Here is a 20,403-nt window from a genome sequence, read left to right as displayed (position 1 = left end):
TGCCAAATCACACTACTGGGGATGAAATATCCAAAGTGGTAAATGAATACTTTAAGACAAATAAAATATCATGGAAATATTGCTTAAGCTTGCTACACTGACTGGAAGAGTTAAAGGTTTTACATCGAGTTCCTTCTGGCCGACCGGGCTAGTCGGGTGGGTAAAGTGCTTGGGGGGTGGGGAGGTTAGAATCCCGCCTCGGGCTTGGATCAGAGTAGTGGAAATACATTGGGAGGTGTATTATGGCCACAGAAGCCGATGCGCCAACAACTAATAAAAAAAAAAAAAAAAAAAAGAGAGAGTTCCTTCTGAAAACTCAAATTCCATTTTTATTTACAGAGAAGCTTTCATATCAAAAAATTTGTCTGTGGATCTGAATTCCACATAACATGATGTTATCAAGATGGTGAATTTAATGAAATCCAACCCGTTAAAGTCATGTTTTTTTCAGCTTTGTGTGAAAGAATGTGATTGGAATACAACTTTCGGCTATTTCACACTGAAGTGCGTTGGCTATCGAAAAAAAGAGTTGAAAAATTTAATTTTTGTTGAATAATTCTTACTTTGCAGATTTAATGAAGGATAGTTATTGACTCCAAAAACTAACTTACCTAACTGATATTTTTGAGCACCTGAATGAGTTAAATCGAAAATTATAAGGATTACATGGAAACATACTAACGTGTACGGCAAAGTTTATGGATTCAAAGAAAAAATTCAACTTTGGAAAAACGAGGTTAAAATTGTATCACTTATGATGTTTAATCGGTGTTATAATTTAAATCAGGATCACCGTTCTCCCCACACCGGGTGGAAAAGACCTGAGTTTGAATCCCGTCGATGACGGGAGAAATTTTTATAGGTTTTTTTCACAACTTGGCCGAGTTAGTCAGTCTCGCCAGAGACTGACTAACTCTCTGACTAACACTCTGGCGAGAGACTGACTAAGTTAGTCAGAGACTAAGTTAGTCTCTGACGAGACTGACTAACAGTCAGTTTGGTTTTTCTTCCAGCAAAACAGGAACTCGACCTCAGAACACACGCAATTCACAGACAATATACACGGAGCAACATGGCCCAAGTATTAGAAAACAGGCCTTGTGCGTCGGGTTGCGTATCATCCAAGTTTCTTGCGAAGACCGACTAACTGGTTAAAATAAATTTATTAAAATAAGTAAATGATATATACATAAGAAAAAACAGAGATAAAATAAGATAAAAGCGTTAAAATAGAATAAGATAAAAGTGTTAAAATATAATAAAAGCCTTAAAATACATAGAAGCTTTCGAAGCGAAGTGCCTCTTCATCAGCTAGTCGGTGAATGGTGTACTTCAGTATACAGGGTGTCTCAAAAATACACGGCATAACTTCAGGAATGAGTTCCTCATATGTAGACAATAAGAATATTTTATATCAACATAGTTCCGGAAATGCTTGGTTTCCGAGTTTTGAAGGTCTGTCTATGACACTTAACTGTTCACGTCACCTTATAGTAATTGTTCAAAATGTCCACCTTCTGCCTGAATACAGGCCTCACATCGACGTCTCATGGACTCGCGAAGACGATGCCAAATTCATGGCATGTTTCGTATGGTCTCACAAGCTGCCAAAATTCGATTGCGAAGAGTTTCCACATCAGCTACCGGAGTCGAATACACCAATGACTTTAAATGGTCCCACGAGAAGAAATCTAATGGGTTTAAATCAGTGAGCGTGGAGGCCAGGCAGTTGGTCCACCCCTCTACTTCAAGAGTCTTAGACCTTGGTCGTCCTCTGTCAGCAGCACGAGGTGTAAAGGTCTCATGTTCACAAAGGCTGGGATGTATATCTTCAAACGTTTTCCTGTCTGGACATCTTCGTTGTGGGAACCTTTCGTGGTACAAACGACGAGCCTCCAGAGCATTGCCGTCTGCCAAACCGTACATAAAGTGCATATCCTCTTGGTCCTGATTTGAGTACATGGTCGGAATGGAAAACCACCAAATTCTGTCAGTACCTTGTGATGAAGGAAATCACCTGCGGGGGATAAGACATTCCGGTTAATAACTCGGGAACCAATTTCCGGAACTATGTTGATTTAAAATATTTTTATTGTCTACATCTGAGGAACTCATTCCTGAAGTTATGCCGTGTATTTTTGAGACACCCTGTATATTGATGGTTATATTAGCAAAAGTCAGCCGGGGATGATCATGTATCACGTGTCTGGTGTCGGTAGAAAAGAATTAGGTACACGTGATGACCGTCAGCGCTCGTCGCATTGCAGTACAGTAGTACATTCTATAATAGGGTGTAAGTGGTAGATGACTTTCATCAACCGGTGAAATACCACCACTTTGCTTATTGGAGGCTTGAAGTGGTGAAACCCATGTTTAGTCTCTAGAGCAAAGTTTCCGGCATCCCCCTCCCCTCATACTTCTCCTTCAACCCATGCACGGTACTAAGTACTATAGGTTTTGATACCTTTCGTGTTTGGGGTTTTCATAAAAAAAAAAAAAAAAAAAGTGCACTCTCGTCGTGCAATTCATAGTACTATTATTGGTAGCTATGTTCAGTGCTTCAAGCCATGAACGCTGGCGATAATCACGTGAATAGTCGACGATTTCAACACTTAACGTTTTAATATATTTTAACACTTATCGTATTTTAACACTTTTATCTTATTTTATATCTGTTTTATCTTATGTATATATCATTTATTTTAATAAATTTATTTTAACCAATTAGTCGGTCGTTGCAAGAAACTTAGCCTAAGTAGCCGATGCTTCCAAAACACAATAGGAACAATAATTTAAATCCTGAAGAATTATTGGGATTAGTAGAGCGACATTTTTGTTTGCTTGAGGAAAAACGTCATCATTATTCCTAGAAATTCCAGCATTACATTTATCAAAGAAAGAAAAAGAAGAGCTGTTAGATTTAAGAAATGATTGCACCTTTCAAGTACAATTTAAAGAAATCGAATTATCCGAATTTTGGTTAATGGCGAGGAAGGAGTTTCCTTCAATCGGAGAAAAAGCAATTGGCCCTCTTCTTTCACTTGCTACTGCCTATTTGTGCAAACAAAGTTTCTCTTCGATGGTGACTATCAAGAATTCGCAGAGATGATCATTAAAAAGTCTGGATCAGGAGCTATGTGTAGCCATTTCAAAAATAAAACCTGATATAAAAATGTTATGTTCACAGAGGCAAGCTCAAGTTTCTCATTTAAAAAGATTTTGAAGTTTTGTATGAATTTAGTATTAAATATTTAATATCTTCCGTAGTATTTATATTTTACCATTCTTATCATAATTACATATATAATATAACCTAAATGTAATAAATTTTTTTTAACAAAGGCCATATAGACACTCCAAAATCGGCCCCAGTTTATCTCTGTGTGCTGTACAAAAATTTTAATTTTCCAAGTGTGCTCTGGCGCAAAAAAGGTTTGGAAGCACTGGTCGAAGGTATTCCACTGATAATTTTATAGCGGGTTGTATGGAACCTTTTTTTTCTTTTTATGCATGGGTACATTATATTGGCTTTCGATCATAAATTCCATATTGATTGTGTAATTATACAGTTTGTAATTGTTGTGTTTTATGGATTTTCTAGCGACTAATGTGCCGTCTCCCCCACACCGGGTGGAAAAGATCTTAGTTCGAGTCCCGTCAATGACGTGAGAAATTTTTACGTGCCTTTATCACAACATGGCTGAGTTAGTCGTTCTCAGGCGAGGGTAGCATGGTTTTTTCTCCCGGAAACTCGGGTTTTTGTCCAGCAAACAAAAAATCGGCCACAAAACACACGCAGTTTACACACAGTATACACGAAGCAATATGGTCTTAGTCCCCGATGCGCGTAAACCCCTACAACAACAAATGTGCCGTTAAGTTAGTTCCCAAAAATCTTGTTTTGATTTAACTACAAAAAAAAAAAATAAATAAATAAATAAAATAAACATGACCCATATACACTAAAATATCTTATTTAATAAATATTACAACATGTATATGTTAATACGTATTTCCAGTATATAGAATTTATTTATTTGTGGCTTATTAATATCATTTAATATAAGGTTTAATTTTAATTAACTCAAATTTAGTTTGCATTACAAAAGGTTAAGGGGCCGGGAATAGGTTGGAGCTAACCGGTTTACAGACGAAAGATAAGATTGCTAATTGGGAGACTGACCGATTGAACTATATTCATTCTTAAGCTACAATTTAAAATCAATTACGTTAGCACTACTTAAATCATATGCTTCTTAAATACTTCAGCAGATCGTGAAACAAGTTATGTTAATATGTTCTGAATAAATTAGCTTACAAGTAGACGACAGTTAACGGCAAAAAAAAAAAAATACTCCTCATAGAAGTTACTGTGTACATAACAGACTTTTATGTTACAGATAAAGGAAGTTAGGCTGATTAGGTTGTTCACCGTACCGTTGACCTTATCCGTGGACGATATAAAACGCTTAACATAATTTTATAAAGGACAAAGTCAAAAATGCATAGTGGAGCACAGTTATTATCTAGAAAAAACAGCGGTTAGTCAAAACAAAGCTATATATATATATATATATATATATATATATATATATATATATATATATATCGGGAAAGAAAAATAAAAAGATAAAATGCAACTATATTAAAAAGGGATAATTGTTTAAACTATTTAAATATATAATATAGTTGTAAAAACACCATACGCAACTCTTAAAGGGGGGGGGGAGATATTACAATAGTAGTGTAAAGGGCATCATTTCAACTGTATCTCATATTCTCATCCTTCAAAACGAGTTACCATATATTGCTCTACCTCGAATAAGTAACGCTTCACTAAATAGAGAAGACTATTGTTACTTATTCTCAGTGGGCACCACCACCTAGCCGGCACCGTTTCGAGGCTTGTTTGTATATGTGTGGGATAATAACGCTACTATCCACTTGTCCCTATTAGACTTAGAAAAGCAAAAAAGTAGAGGGGAAGTTATAGGAAGAGTGGAAGAAAAAAAGAAATGGTGTAGAAGAATGAAAGGGACAGTAACTCCTTCAACTCACACAACTCAAAAACTCATAAATTCCTCGAATAGGCAACACTCCCCTGGTGAACGTTTCAACGATTGTTGGCCTTTCATCGGTGAATGGGCAGGCACCCTGGTATTGCAAACATGATAACCCAGTTGTGAAGATAATCCCACAATATGAGAGATGCCAAAAGGTGTACTTGATAATGTTTAAGTAAGACTAAATACAACATGGAATAATATTTTTAAGAGTTATAATTATATATATAATATAGGTGTAAAAACACCATAGACAACTCTTAAAGGGAAAAACTACGATAGTAGTGTAGAGGGCATCATTTCATTTGAAGGATAAGCACACTATGAGATACAGTTGAAATGATTCCCTTTACACTACTATCGTAGGTTTTTCCTTTAAGAGTTGTCTGTGGTGTTTTTACACCTATATTATATAGATAATTATAACTCTTAAAAATATTATGCCATGTTGCATTTAGTCTTACTTAAACTATTTAAAAAACTATAAGACTACTTAAAAAAGGGCTAATATGCAGCATATAACGACTGTTTAAAAAAAAGATAACTAACGTAACCTTAACTGAATGAAAATTGGTTGGCCCTAACTATAACAAAGTTTCGGTGGATACATGCAACCAGTCCAATGTTTATTCGACATATAGGAATTTCGATGTGTAAGGAATGCCTCTTGATATATGATGCTTGTTTGTAATGCTATAGGAAGTGTAATCCATATAATTTTGGCATACTTTTAGCCATATGGTTGTTATCGGGATAGTGAAGACTGCCGGCTTAGTCACTTTGACCTGTGACGGATAAAACCGACTAGATCCAAGGAGTTGAATCGGTTTTAATCATAGAACAGTTTCCAAGACCGATCCTGACTCCTCATGGATTATTGTCATATTCCCCTTGTTTACGCGATTTTCCTAATAAGGTGATTATTCACAATGCACGATTTGTGTTTTGTTTCCTGTTCATGTGAAAGTATCTTTATTCATAATATAATGGCTGTTGTCGAAATGAAAGCATTCTTAATTTGATCTGCAGCTTTGTAATCTTTAAAATTTTATAGATTCACGACAAAGCAGCGTGTATGACAATTTGATACAAACTAAATCTGTGTATGACAGTGGCCTCTGTGTTCGTTTCACAGTTAGCACGCTGCTGTGCATGCAGTAAACTGTTTAAAATTCTGCACCCTTGGGATTGGGAGTTGTCGGATTTTAAACCAGATGTGTTAATTTTAAATGTAAGGTTCGTAAAATGAGAATGTCAATGAATGTGCTTCAGAGAAAAATACTTCGCATTGAAGGGAGAAAAAATTAACTATTCTTCTTAAGAAATAATCAAACAAGCTATGCAATCTTTATGAATTTATATGACAATTTGGTTTTAGTAATGTACTGTTGAGAAATTCAGTTTCACGCATATAATAACAAAGATCGTTAAGTTTTGTTTGTCGCCATTATAACTATAGCACAGAGTTAAAAAAAAAAAAAAAAAAGAACAGTGGGCTCATAGTCACTCACTTGGCCTTCTCTTCCATAGCGTTAGTATAAAGTGGGAAGCCAAATAGGCGACCTTGAACCGCCTGTTGTTGTTTTCCTTCTTACTTTAGTCATGCACCTGACAAATTGTATGATTAGTTATGATGATAGAAACAAAAAAAAAAAAAAAAAGTGATCTTGGTTGTGTGGTTTTAAATCAATTTTTTGTACGCGTCACCAAGTCGCAGTTTATGAAAGAGATTAACTGAACTAGTTTAAATGAAGCGTGCATTTTTCCCGCTACCAAGCATTTTCTACCTTTCTTTTGCTGTCAGCTGTTCTAAAATAACATAAAATTGGTCACCTGCTCGTACAAGCACTGTATGACCAGTAACTGCAATTTGCAAAAGCACTTCGCTAAATTACGAAGTTTACTAAATAAGATATATCAGTCAAAGAGAAAAATTCCAAGTTATAATATAGCTAGAGCTATATTAGAGCTAGAGCCTCAGAAAGATTATAAATATATTTTTGCTGGACTACCTTGCCCCTTCATTTGTTTTTGCTGCCAGTAGGACTTGAACTGCATCAATAATACAATGGTCTTAATTCACACAGCAGAGCACACTTGCCTTTGTAACGAAGTAGTAGTAGTGGCATATGATGCAAAAAAGCAAACTTATAAAGCATCAGCAAAAAAAAAAAAAAAAAAACCTTCCTCTTCATCCCCTCCAATAATTTGTCTAGGTTTTCATTGAATTTTGTAACGTGTGGTTACAAAATAAGTATTGTAGATCGCATTTGCACCCAAATGTTTAATTGGAGTAAGGCAACACACTTTTTGGGTATAATAGGAAATGGATTTTGATGTTGTAGAAAGAAGTCTGTTGAATAACTATGCCAGTGGCGTAGGAAAAGATCACAATACGCAAGTCCATGAGTTACTTTCTAAACATCCAGAGATGGTGTCTCTTCTCTTCTCATCGCTACACCACTCAACTATACATATTTTTTTTTGGAGTTTTTTTTAAATGTACGTGCGAGTTGTGAAGTCTATAAACATCATTATGTATATTTTTACGTACAAATGTGAGAACCGATTCGTCGATTTTCATGTACAATGTCAGTAAGTTTGCATTGTCTTCCCAAACCTGGTTTGGAAAGACAGTGTTCACTGCATTAGAGTTCTGTAAGTTTTCGCACAAATTATTGATAGTTCTCTAGATTGTGGGATTATTATTATTATTAAAATATTGTGTAATCGTTATTATGGTGTAAAAGCATATATTTTTATTTTTTATTTTTTTAGATGTTTATAAACTTTGAAACCAAGGAAAATTATTTCTTTCTGCTTTCAGGAAAACGATGTAGTAAAAACGATGTAAACCATGTGGAGGCCGCCATTCTCTGTCTATGAATTGTATGGTGTGACCGGTTACTTACTATGCGAAGTAAGGGCTGCTACTATTTGCCAAAATGTACGTCTGTTTATGTAAAAGCAGATGTTAAAAACAACAGTAAGTTATATTAGTATTTTCTTCAAAAAGTAATTTTATTTGGCCGTGTTCTAGTGAATGTTAACTATTGATAATATCAAGAACATACAGGGTGATTTTTTTATTCATAATACCATTTTATTCATCTGAAAAACGTAAGATATTTAGAAACAAATTAACACGAGAACTATATTTTGCAGTGTTCGGAAATTCATGCCACATGTTTAATGTCTCCCCTTTTGTCAGTAATGTGTCGCAGTCAGTGTGTGAGGTTGAGATGAACATGCTTTAACGGTAGCGAAAATATTTAATCTGAAATCGCTTTCTTCAGCGCAGTATTTTTATCTCCAGCGATAAAATTCACGTGGGTTTAAATCAAGTGATAGTGGAGACAATGGCAGTCCTCTGCCGTACACCTTGAGGTATACGGCAGAGGACTGGCATGCACTTTGAGTGGTCAACCCCCCCCCCTCCTTCCTTGTTCAAAAATTCATCCAGGAACTCCAAGACAACTCCTGTAGTAATCAGTGTTGCCAACCAAATCTCTGAACTCTTTCCGACAGTGTAATGATGTTTTGGTGCAAAATATTTGAAGCTTGCAAAACAGTAAAGAAAAGAAATAGTATGATGAATAAAAAATTGCCTTTTGTACGTGTGTAATAGAACGATTCTTATCATTTCATCATTATTAAAATATTGTGTAATCGTTATTATAGTGTAAAAGCATATAAATTGATGTTTTAAATTGATGTGCGTAAGTAGAAGACTATACGTCTTCTACTTTCAACGCGCATGAGTTGTGATTCAAGCCCACATGACTGATAAATACGTTAAATGATAATATTTTTGACAAATTATTAGTTAAACTCCTGTGACCTATGTGTTCGTGTCGGATTATAAACAGAAAAAAAAAAAAAAAAATATATATATATATATTATTTTTTTTTAAATGTTAAGATTAAACTCTAAAAGAAGGTGTTTTTCGTTCTTCAAACTTATTAACAGCTCGTAAGAAGACATTTAGAATTTCTCAATGAATACCAAGCAAATCGTGACGTATTTGAAGCGAATTAAGTACATTAGAAAGTCAATACTGGTGGTCATCCAATATTGATTAGATGGAAATCTATCGTCATATTTTTTAAACTAAATGTAGAACTAAAGTTCGCCTTTTTGACATTAAAGTTGTTTGACCCTCTTGCACTGCCAGAGCTAAAGTTTTGCGTAAAATGAAAATAAAACGTAATTGTCATCTGATTTAACATAATTAGGTTGTTAACATAATACATGGAATTTTTTTTTTATTTTGACCCTTTTTATTACAAATAAATGCCGAACTTGAAATTTGTAATAATTATTGTTTGTTATCTAATTCTTATATATGTCCCTCAGAATCTTTCGTGTATCCTCAGTTTCTAAAATCCACACAAAATGGCTGTTGTTTTTGTTTTCGAAATTATTTTTAAAAAATAATGTCTGTTGTAATGAAGACCCTTTATGTGTTGTTTACAGATGATGCAGTGTCGAAATTGATGCTGTTAATTTGAGAGAAAACGACTATTGATCTCATTCGTGTATGTTATATGGGTATGAGTTATTTCGTGACTTGAATTGCCTTGGCACTAATGCAACGTCAAAACTCATTATATTTGTCTCATCTCATGTAATACGATGATGCAATGATGTCTGGTTCTATTATTATCTCTTGATCACAGTTTCATTCAATTTAAATAATAGTGCGTGTTTAGCGCTGCAGTGATTGGTTGGAACAAATAATTTGTGCTGCGTTAGCATACTAAAGCCTTTCAAGGCATTATGAATTTGCAAAAATTTAAATAATTCCAGATTGTATCATTTGTTTATTTGTAGAATAATTTAGATTGCAGCGTTGGTAATGTACTTGTAGATGACTATTGAGCAATATACAGTATTGTGTTTACTACAACACGGAAAGCATTCTCTTCGCTTGCTCGCTTACATAATGGCTGACATTTCTGCATTCATTAGCATCCTTCACTAGACCATTAGATCTCCAAATCAGTTCAAAACTTAACTGATTACACACATAGTCAATGCATCCTGTATCACCTCGACACCATTAAAGACAATTCACGAAACTACTTATTGAGAAGAACCATATATTGAAATCATGCCTCTGAAGCCTGCACGAGGCGTGAACAGACTCTTCCCAGCTTAGCATTAAAACTGATAAATAGCACAAGAATAGACAACTTTCTCTACATTTCAATTAAAATTTGCTGAAAGGAGCATCGAGCTGCAAAGTAATATAGCCAAAGTAGAACAACTTGTAATGATATTAAATAAATTATTAACAAGACTCGCTCAAAGAGTAGTTTCAGAACACCAGCCAACTATCAGTCTACCAAGTCTAAAATTGCCTCTTTAAATGAGCCGGTAAGAATTAAAAGTGGTGCAAATAAAATTTATTTTATCTTAATTTTCAGTATTTTAGTACCTCATCACAGAAAAATCAAGAAACATGATGAAATTTCTTAACCTCACTTTTTGCTTTCTCGGTTGGTGTGATAGATGGGAGCAATACATGACAACAGTTCCAACATATTGTTTTTCTTCAACTTCGTGACCGATTTTGTTGAGTATAATTTCTTTCATTTGCCATAATTGACAAAAATTTTATTTAACTTTTAAATTCAAAAGGGAACCAAATTTGCTTTTAAATGCAAAATTTAAAAATCCATAAAATCTTAAGGAGTGTCGTACAGATTTCAATAAGATGACTTTTTTTTTTTTTTTTTTTTAATCGAAACCATTGCATATTTAACAGTTGCAAAACTAGCATACCGCCGGATTCCATCCCAGTGGGGGGGGGGGGGGCAGACTGGTTTACTATGGTTGTTAGAGATTATCTGAGGGACCGTTCGATAATCTGGCCAGAATTTATAGTTTCACCACTGATTTTTACCCAGTTGGTTGATAAATGTCAGGGTTTTTTTGTGTTTTTTTCTCCGCCTAGTCATGAAAAACTCCGCTTGTAGGAAAAAACTCTTCGAGTTGCATTCTACAAATAATAAACATTTTCTCTTGATAATTGATGCCATGTTCTCAAATTTAATTATTCATAGATGCCCACAGCTGTAAAACTATACTTGAAATAATATGTATACATGTATTTCTAACTTCAAGGTTATCCAAAAATATTGCGTAATAGTAATTCAAATATGATTTGTTGGTTTACTAAATTTTAAAAGTTTTAAAGCTGCCTCCGAAAAATGATTACAGTAATAAATAAGCTTAATTTTTTCCTCAGAAAATCAGAAGTGCCATTTTCACAAGGTAAACATAACCTTATATTGACTTATATCACTCTTTCTGAACAGTTTCTGATTTGACGTGGTCATTACTGGAACGAATAACTTAATTCGCTCCCAAAATAAAAGGAAGCAAGGTTAAGGAACGTGTACGTGAGTGTAAGTTTTTTTTTTTTTTTAAATTGGTGACTTACACTATTATTCGCACCGGCTCAGACAGTCTGCTAATATCGTGTTAATCTTGTGGACCTCGACAAACGTTCCTGTAATAAAGGTATCCTTTCTTTTATTTATTCTACTTATTTTATTTATTTATTTATTTTATTTAAAAAGTGTGTATATGCGTACACATGTTTATTTTAGTTATTTGGTTCACATTAATAGAAATTCCACCGTCCAAGTTATGTAAAAGTAGTAAATTAACTTTCTGCTGTTTGTTTTATTTCTTTTATTACACTGGTGTGCAAAATTTAAGGACCAGTCAGGTTTTCACCTGTAGCTTTTCATAGGAGTGGCCTGGATATGGGAAAAACATACCAAAGGAACCCTGTGAGGTACAAAAATGATCACGGAAACAAAACGGTATAGAGGGACTTTTTTCAAAAATAGCAACATAGCACTCGCTACCGTGATACAGATGCATCACTGACAAAGATGGAACAAAGGGAAGAGGTGGTCCTCAGTAGGAGATATGGTCACCTCTAATGTCGATGCAAGCTTTTCACCACCTGCCCATACTTAGAGCAATGTTGTTGATAAGTTCTTGCGGTAACATCGTCCATTTCCCTGTCAGCGCCATCTTCAGTTGATGAACATTTTCTGGTGGGTGTGGACGTGCCTCTAGGCGTCTCCCCAGAGCGTCCCATATGTGTTCAATGAAATTTAGATCCGAGAACGGGCAGGTCAATCCATACGAACAATGCCCTCACTTTCCAAAAGCATATCAACAGCTGCAGTGCGATGTGGTGTGGCGTTATAATCCATAAACACGAACTCGGGGCCAATGGCATCTCGGAGCAGACGTACATGGGGAAAGATTACCCCAGTACAGTAGCGTGCACCGGTTACAGTAGCGCCTCCCCAGACGAGAACACCTCGACCGCCATATCGATCCCTTTCAGTGATGTTTGAGGAGGTGATGCCATGTGCCAACCTCTTGCCAGATTAGCTGACGTCCATTATCGCTGCTGAAACTGAATCTACTCTCATCAGTAAAGCGTACCTTAAGTAAAGATTTTGTGGTTGTAACATTTAGAAATAGTGTTGGTCCTTCAGTTTTGCACATCAGTGTATGACTGACTGACACATGCATAGGTTGCGTGTTTAATTGTACAGCAGAAGATTTGTTTTTTTTTTTTTTCCCCAAGTTAGTATTACCTCCGCCGGCCCGTCAGTTTCATCACTATCGGAGTCAAGTGAAATACAGTACTGTATTTCAATAAAATAAATTATTTTATTGAAATACAGTACTGTATTTCAATAAAATAAATTATTTTAAGACTAAGCTAATTTTTTCACACTTTTTTCCAGACTTTGGACAAGCAACGGAGTACAAATATTTCGTGTGTTTTTTTTTTTTTTTTTGTGTCTCAAACTGTGGAGACATCGATTCATGTCGTTATTAGCATACATTTTTTCAAGAATATTGTTAATTCTTTCATCCAAATTGACACATCTTATTATCCTTTTTCTTGGAAAGCATTCCCAGATCTAGCATCTGTAATTAATGCATCTCCTTAAACTCTGCTTTTTTCCCTTCGAGATCTGTATTAAGGAGTATATATTTGGACCTTTCTTTATTGTAATTCTATTTAACGTCGCGTTCCATCTTTTGACGGCGCCTCCGTAGCCAGGTGGGCTGGAGCAGCAGTGCGTAGCACATGCTTCTTGATTAGACCGGGGTTCGAGCCCATGACCACCAAATACGGAGGATGCGGAAAGGTCAGGAAGTGACCACCGCATATCCCCGAGCAATATAGCCTTTGTTGCTAATATAGCCCTAAATATAGCCCTAGAAACCAAATAACAATAACCATCTTTTGACAGTGTTGTTTGTTCGATGTGGAAGCATTAGTGGTTTCACGTACCAGTGGGATTTTTTTTTTTTTCTTTTTCATCACTAAAGTCAACAATTTTATCGCAGTCATCCATAATAATTACTATCGTTCTTCAATAGTTTCTTCCCGTTTATAAACCCGTACACACATTCGGTTATTTGGATGAGTTCGTTGATGCTGTTCTGTGGGATCCAGCCGTTGAACTTGTTTATAGATAAATAGACTGAAGTGGAAATCGCAGCCTGCAATTCAACAGAACCTTCAGAATTATATCTTAAAAGTCAATTTTGATTGTGTATGGATTCAGTCCTAACAGCAGTTCTTCAAAAAACTGAAACTATTCGTTTCTGACTTTTCAGTCAGCAAGGCATAGACAACTGGAACAACATCGACAGTGGTGCAAGCACATAAGATATCCGCATAGATCGTATACATTTGGGAAGCTGCTAAACGTGTCATCCAGAAATATTGCATCGCTTCTTTGTAATAACATTTATAAAAATCAAAATTAGTTTCCCACTAAGTTTGTTTTTCCAAATGAAGAAATGAGTTTTCATTGCTTACGAATTTCGAATTGTCAGGTACGACCAAGTCATCCACATCGTTGCATTCCCCTGTACGAGTCAGTGATTAGGCCACATTTTTGAGTACTGCATACAAGTCTGGAAGTCTCGTTTTAGGAAGAATGTAGATTTGTTGGAATCGGTACAGAGAAGAGCAACGAAATTGGTAAAGAATGCTCTTAGCTCATTTTCGAAAATTGTGGGATTGGAAACTATGAACCTGCGAGGAAATTTGTTTGAGATGTTGAAAGATTTGAATTGAGTAAGCTAAATGTTGATAGCATCTTTCCTCTTGCTTGGTGTTGTCGTAGTGGATAGTTTAGTAATTTAAGGAAAAATCAGACAGATTATTAGAGTAGATGGACAGGTGATGTGGGAAGTTTTTTTTTTTTACTCTGATGCTGTATAACCTTGCTTCGTTGCATCATTTGCCAACACTACTAATATTTACTCCTACAGCCTTTTTCCTGGTTCGATTGCGACTACCTTGCTTCGTTGCATCATTTGCCAACACTACTAATATTTACTCCTACAGCCTTTTTCCTGGTTCGATTGCGACTACCTTGCTTCGTTGCATCATTTGCCAACACTACTAATATTTACTCCTACAGCCTTTTTCCTGGTTCGATTGCGACTACCTTTGGCATTGGAGTATTCAGGAACTTCAGCCATCATGTCTAAACCTTGATTTAAAAAAACTTTCAGATTTCATTTCATCCCTGAAGAGATTGCAGACGGTAGTTTGCTTTTCACTTTGATTTCAAATAAATTACGAATGCAAGTTTATACTGTTTGACTGTTATCTCCTTGCACGACTACAAGTTCGCTGCCGTTTTCTTGTTTTTCCTTGATACAAACCTACAGAAATCATAATTTGTATTATAATGTTTCTTATAATTGAAATTAGGCACAGTAGTGTAATAAATTCAGATCTATATAAAATTGCAGATTTGCATAGTTAAAAGAATAAATGCATGCAACCTTATATAGCATCAGCCAAAAAAACCTTCCCATTTCTTCCATCCATTCAGTCAAAATGTTTGTCTAGTTTGTCTTGCAAATGAGGTCTGAGGCTTCATTTTAGGAAGGATGTGGAGCTGCTGGAATGAGTATAGAGAAGGGCAACGAGATTGGTGAGTGGAACAAAGGGTTGATGTTATTACCAAGAAAGGCCTGACTTCTGCAAATTGCAGCGTCTGGAGACTAGGAACCTGCGATGTGATCTAATTGAGGTGTTAAGGCCTTGAATGGTTTGAGAAAGCTCAATGCTAATGGGATTCTTCCTCTTCTTCAGATTACTCACCTGAGGGGACATAAATTCAAATTGAGGAAAGACAACTGTAGAATAGATGTGCGGAAATTTGCCTTTAGCCAGCGGGTGGTTAATAGTTGGAACAAACTTCCATCAGTTGTAGTGGAGGTCAACAAGTTAAATAAGTTCAAGGCAGAACCAGACAAACATTTGGAGTGAATGGATGGGAACGTTTTTTTTTTTTTGGCTGATTCTATAGAAGCTTGCTTTGTTGCATCATATGCCTCTACTAATGCTAAATTATAAAACAAAAAGTAAAACCTGTGATAATTTGCGCAGAAACAAACAAACAAACACAAAATAATAATAATAATAATACACTCAGACGCGAACGGGTAGCTAGAATAATACATCAGGAGCTAGCACAAAAAAAAAAAAAAAAAAAAACAGCTGATCAAAGAAAGTTTATAGTATCACAAGTACAAACCTCAGACCCTATTAGAGACCTTTTTTTTTTTTTTTGGTAGTTATTGGCGCATTGGCTTCTGTGGCCATAGTGCACCTCCCAAGGTTTTTTGCAGTACTTTGATCCAAGCCCGAGGCGGGATTCGAACCCGCGACCTTTGGGTTGACAGGCAGGCGCTTTACCCACCCGGCTAGCCCGGTCGGCTTTATTATTAGAGACCTCTACTCACAGATATACAGGGACCGTGCCATAATAACGGACAAGGCGATTCCACACAATAGCCCAGACATAACTCCTATTCATAAGAATGCCGATCAGGCTACCCAATTTCACACCCACAATGTATAGCACGCGGAGATGGGGGAAACTCCTGGTGCCGCTTGACACTAAACACACTCTACACTCTACCAGCAACCTCCAGAAAACTGGAGGTTGCTGGTGTTGGGCATACGAGGAAAAGATCAGGAAGTACTCAGACTTAATACAGAAAGTTAAATATATGTGGCATATAGAACAAGTAATGACCATCCCGATCACCCTGTCAACGACCGGCATGGTGCCAAAGAGCCTCCATAAGAACCTAGCGGCAATAGGCCTCCAAGAGAATACTTACATGGAATTCCAGAAAGCTGCAATCCTGAACACCTGTACGATAGTAAGAGAGTTCCTTGACTAACAATAATAATAGTAACTGGATACAGCCAACCACCCCATACACTTGATCCCAGTTCCCGTCACTGGGCGGGAAAAACTCCATAAAAAGGAGAAAAGTTTTTCTTTTTTTAAATAATAATAATAATATTTTTCTTCTCTAATGTTTGGCAGTTCTCCCCAGCCCTATTTGGGATAAGGTTGGCTAGTATATCCTTCCCCAGGAGTACGAGATAGCATCCTTCATTAATTCCTCTCTAATCTAATCTTCTTTCGTGATAGGTTCTTCTCTTATCCTTCAGTAAAATTGATTTAGGAACTCAATGTAGATATATTCTTATTTTCCCAAGATTACCAGTAGCGCAAGCGAACTGTTGAAGCCATCTTGTCTTCAAACCTGCAGTGTGTTTGCGTGCTTTTCCTATTTCTTTTTGTTTGTATTTGACTTGATATAAACGTCCCTTTTATTATCATGTGTCGGCGCCTCCGTAGTCAGGTAGGCAGGAGCAGCAGTGCGAAGCACACGCTTCTTGATTAGACGGGTTCGAGCCCGTAACCACCAAATACGGAGGATGCGGAAAGGTCAGGGAATGACCACCGCATATCCCCGGAGCAATATGGCCTTAGTTGCTAATGCTCCTAAAAACCAAATAACAAACAAACAACAACATCATGTGAATTCGATTGTTATTTCTGTAATCCTGTAAATCATTCTTCCCTTGGCCGTGACATGTATGTCGTATCCACAGGTTATGAAATCTCTAGCACAACAAATAAACGGATATGTATTTATAATCAAATAAAAATAAAACCTCCTCTCCCAGGAAGTTGAATTTCGATTCTGCAACGGTACTGGTATCCATTGATCGAGAAGCGTGTACACTTTTCCTGTAATAATTTTCATTATTTCAACAGTACTCAATAATACAATAATATCGGCCGAAGTATACTAACAACGAAGATAATATTTCAGTTAATTTGGGTCGAATATCCTTTTGGGCGTAAGTAATTAACACGACATACAGCATTCATCATATGTTCAGTAACGTGTCATCACTATCTTGGATCTAGTTGAAACTAATTTATTTATATATTTTATTTTATTATTTTGTTTATTTTTATTATTATTATTTTTTAGTTTTTTTTTTTTTTTTACATCCTTTAGTTTTTTTTTTTTTCCTTTTTTTTTATTTTTTTTTCTTTGGACTAGTTTTTTGGATAATTTTTTTTTTTTCCTTTGGACCCCCACCAACCCCCCTAGCTTAGGGCGCTGGTGTGGATGCACAACCTGCACTACCTTCGCCAGTGGGCGTGCACGAACATTAATTATCAGCGGTAGTATTACTGAGAAATTGAGAGAACTTTATTGCAACTTAAGAAAAGAAAAGACGATTACAGAGAACTTACCGTTGCAACCGACCCGTCAGACACGTAGGCCAGGGGTTAACAATGCCAAGACGTACAAATTGAAGTAAAAAAAAAAAATTCAGTTCAACTAAAGTCATTGCATAGAAAGCACCTTCTTTCTATATTTTTTATCATCTGCGAATTTGTTCAGATCAGCATCAAGTTTGTAGACCTTGGAGAGCACCTGAAAAGGGAGATATCAATCTGTCAGGAACAGTCTCGAATTCCGAGCGGCCAGGCTAGGAGTAGTCCGCAAGGCAGAGATAGGGATTCTCCAGCAGCATGTATCCCAAATGGATGACTCGGTGATAAGTCCCGCAACCATTTTCACTGTGATGACCACCGTCCTGGAATCAATAAGCTCGGAGAGACGGGGAACCCCCATTGCATTTGCTAATGCTGTAGTTCTAGCTTGTGGCTGCAGATTAGATTTACAATTTGGCCCATTTGAGTAGCCAATATTTAGATGCGATGAGAGGCTTTTTAGTCTTTTGGCTGGCTTGTTACGTACACTACGAACATTTTGAGAACGGAAAAATCTGTGAGGGGTAACCTTCTTTCTGACGGCAAGACGCGCCTTCATTGCTCGGGATCGATATAATTGCTATTGCAGAGGACGAGTTAGTGGGGGTTGCCGGAGGGATGGCCTTTCATCAGAGAAAGGTCTGATAAGTATGTCCGGGGGGCCAGAAGTCGGGATCCTGAACTTTTTCGTACTCAGAGGGTGAACACCTTACTAGAAATGAAGCGTAGCCTGTTTGCCTAGTTTTAAGCTGTTTCACTTCAACGGGGATAATGCGTTCCACAAGAAACAGTCTCTTAATGGACTCAGGGTGTGTTGAAGGTCCAAACCGGGAGGCAAAAATCTTGGTTCTGGAAAAGGCGACAGAGATGTCATATTTCTCTGCGAGCGTTTGTTTATTGCGGTGATTAGATTTTAATACAGGTAACCCTCGTATAACACGGTAGTTAGGTTCCTACAAAATGTCGTGTTTTGCGAAACCGTGTTATACAGGACTAAGAAAAAATACAGGGGGGGTTACGTTCTAAAAGCTACAAAAATACACTATTTCTTAATAAAATATTAACAAAAATACACCATCCTAGATTTAGGGTATCTTCTGCTCTCTTTAAAAAATCAGTAATCTGGTTTTGCTTTTGCTTGATAAATCTTAGTGAATTTCATCGTATGTAACTAAGCATTTTTGAAGCTCTTTTGAACTTTGGACTCCTTTCATTCAAGAATCTGTATTCAAAAAATAAGATTCTAATTGCTCGGCTAACTTTATGCCTTCCCGTATGCTTTTTAGTGTAGTTTAGAATTTTCATCTGCGCTATCATCCTCTGAAGTGATTTGGTTTTACCTCCGATGCCATTTCCATCAAATTCGCTTCATCACATTATTTTTTGTTTATTTATTTTTTTTTTTTTAGGAGCTTCGGTGACTAAGACCATATTGCTCTGCGTATATTGTCTATAAATTGCGTGTGTCCTGAGGTCGATTTTCTGTTTTGATGGAGAAAAAACCCGAGTTTCCGTAGGAACCCATGTTAAGTCTCTAGAGCAATGTTTCCGGCAACCCCCCTCTCCGCATACTTCTCCTTCAACCCATGCACGGTACTAAGTACTATAGGTTTTGATACCTTTCGTGTTTGGGGTTTTCATAAAAAAAAAAGGTTTTTTTCTCCATCGTCGGGCTCTCAGGCGAGGTAGCGCCTGAGCTCGACTAACTCAGCCGCGTTGTGAAAAAAACCCATAAAAATCCCCTCCCCGTCATCGACGGGATTCGAACTTAGGTCCTTTCTACTCGATGTGGGGAAGGAGGGCGATTCTATCAGCTGTGCTACCTATGAGGGCTTCAGTACTCATATCATCAAAACCTTCCCCCTCCTACCGACGTAGCAAGTTCTACTATCTATATCCCAAGCAACCAGCCTGGTACTTTCCGGGGAAGCATTTGACTTCGCTCCTTACTGGTCATGGTCCCTTTAAGGAGAAGCTGCTTGGGTTCTGCCTTGTTGAGGACCCCAACTGCACATGTGGGGAGATCGAGAACTGGAACCACTTGGTCTACGACTGCCCAGAATACGAAGATCTCAGAGGCATCCTGATCACAAAGATACACTACCTTCCGAAAGGACTGGAATCCCACTTCATTGACACAGAAGAGGAATATAGAGCACTTTCTCAATATGCGCAGGACCTCTTCGAGAGGAGAAAACTGCTAATTACTATAAATCGTGTCTGAAGAAAGATCACCACAAGTTAAACTGTACAAGACCATAAAATACTATCCAACAGAGTTACTACAGAGAAAAACCTTGAGACAAGTGAGTGAAAAACACAAGGACGGAGCTTACCCCATGAGCGACTGGACTGAAATCGACTCAATATTGAAGAAAAGAGACTTAACGCAGCACAGCTGCCAAACGCCATTTGGCGACTTGAAGAGGGCACCCTAGCCTCCTTCATCTTTAATACCCATATCCCCGGTGGGGGGGGGAGACGATCTTACTGTCTCATCCCCTTCTCGCCATTCCCACTTTCCCTTCTGGTGGATCATGGGCATGCCCCACTGTGACTTGGAGTTGCCTCCTCTCTCGACTCCATACTTCTATCTTTTCCCCCCAGACTTCAGTCTCCCCACCCACTCTACCTGCACATACGCAAGCGAATGCCCTACACATCG

The 20,403-nt window shown here is 37.0% G+C and overlaps 1 protein-coding gene across 2 annotated transcripts in view; it reads left to right on the top strand.

Annotated features, from left to right (window-relative positions):
* Positions 1-20,403, top strand: part of LOC150080704 (circadian locomoter output cycles protein kaput-like) — a 320,717-nt gene that overhangs the window by 118,418 nt on the left and 181,896 nt on the right. For both annotated transcript variants that reach the window (XM_090381907.1, XM_090381906.1), the window contains exon 2: positions 7,891-8,049. The gene's annotated coding sequence lies outside the window, so the exon portion shown is untranslated. The remainder of the gene's footprint in view (positions 1-7,890; positions 8,050-20,403) is intronic.

This window comes from Mastigoproctus giganteus, chromosome 9 (genome assembly GCF_048544385.1).
Source record: "Mastigoproctus giganteus isolate SK-2022 chromosome 9, ASM4854438v1, whole genome shotgun sequence".
Taxonomy (NCBI): domain Eukaryota; kingdom Metazoa; phylum Arthropoda; class Arachnida; order Uropygi; family Thelyphonidae; genus Mastigoproctus; species Mastigoproctus giganteus.
The sequence above is the reverse complement of the archived record's forward strand: the minus strand, read 5'-3'. Positions and strand labels throughout refer to the sequence as shown.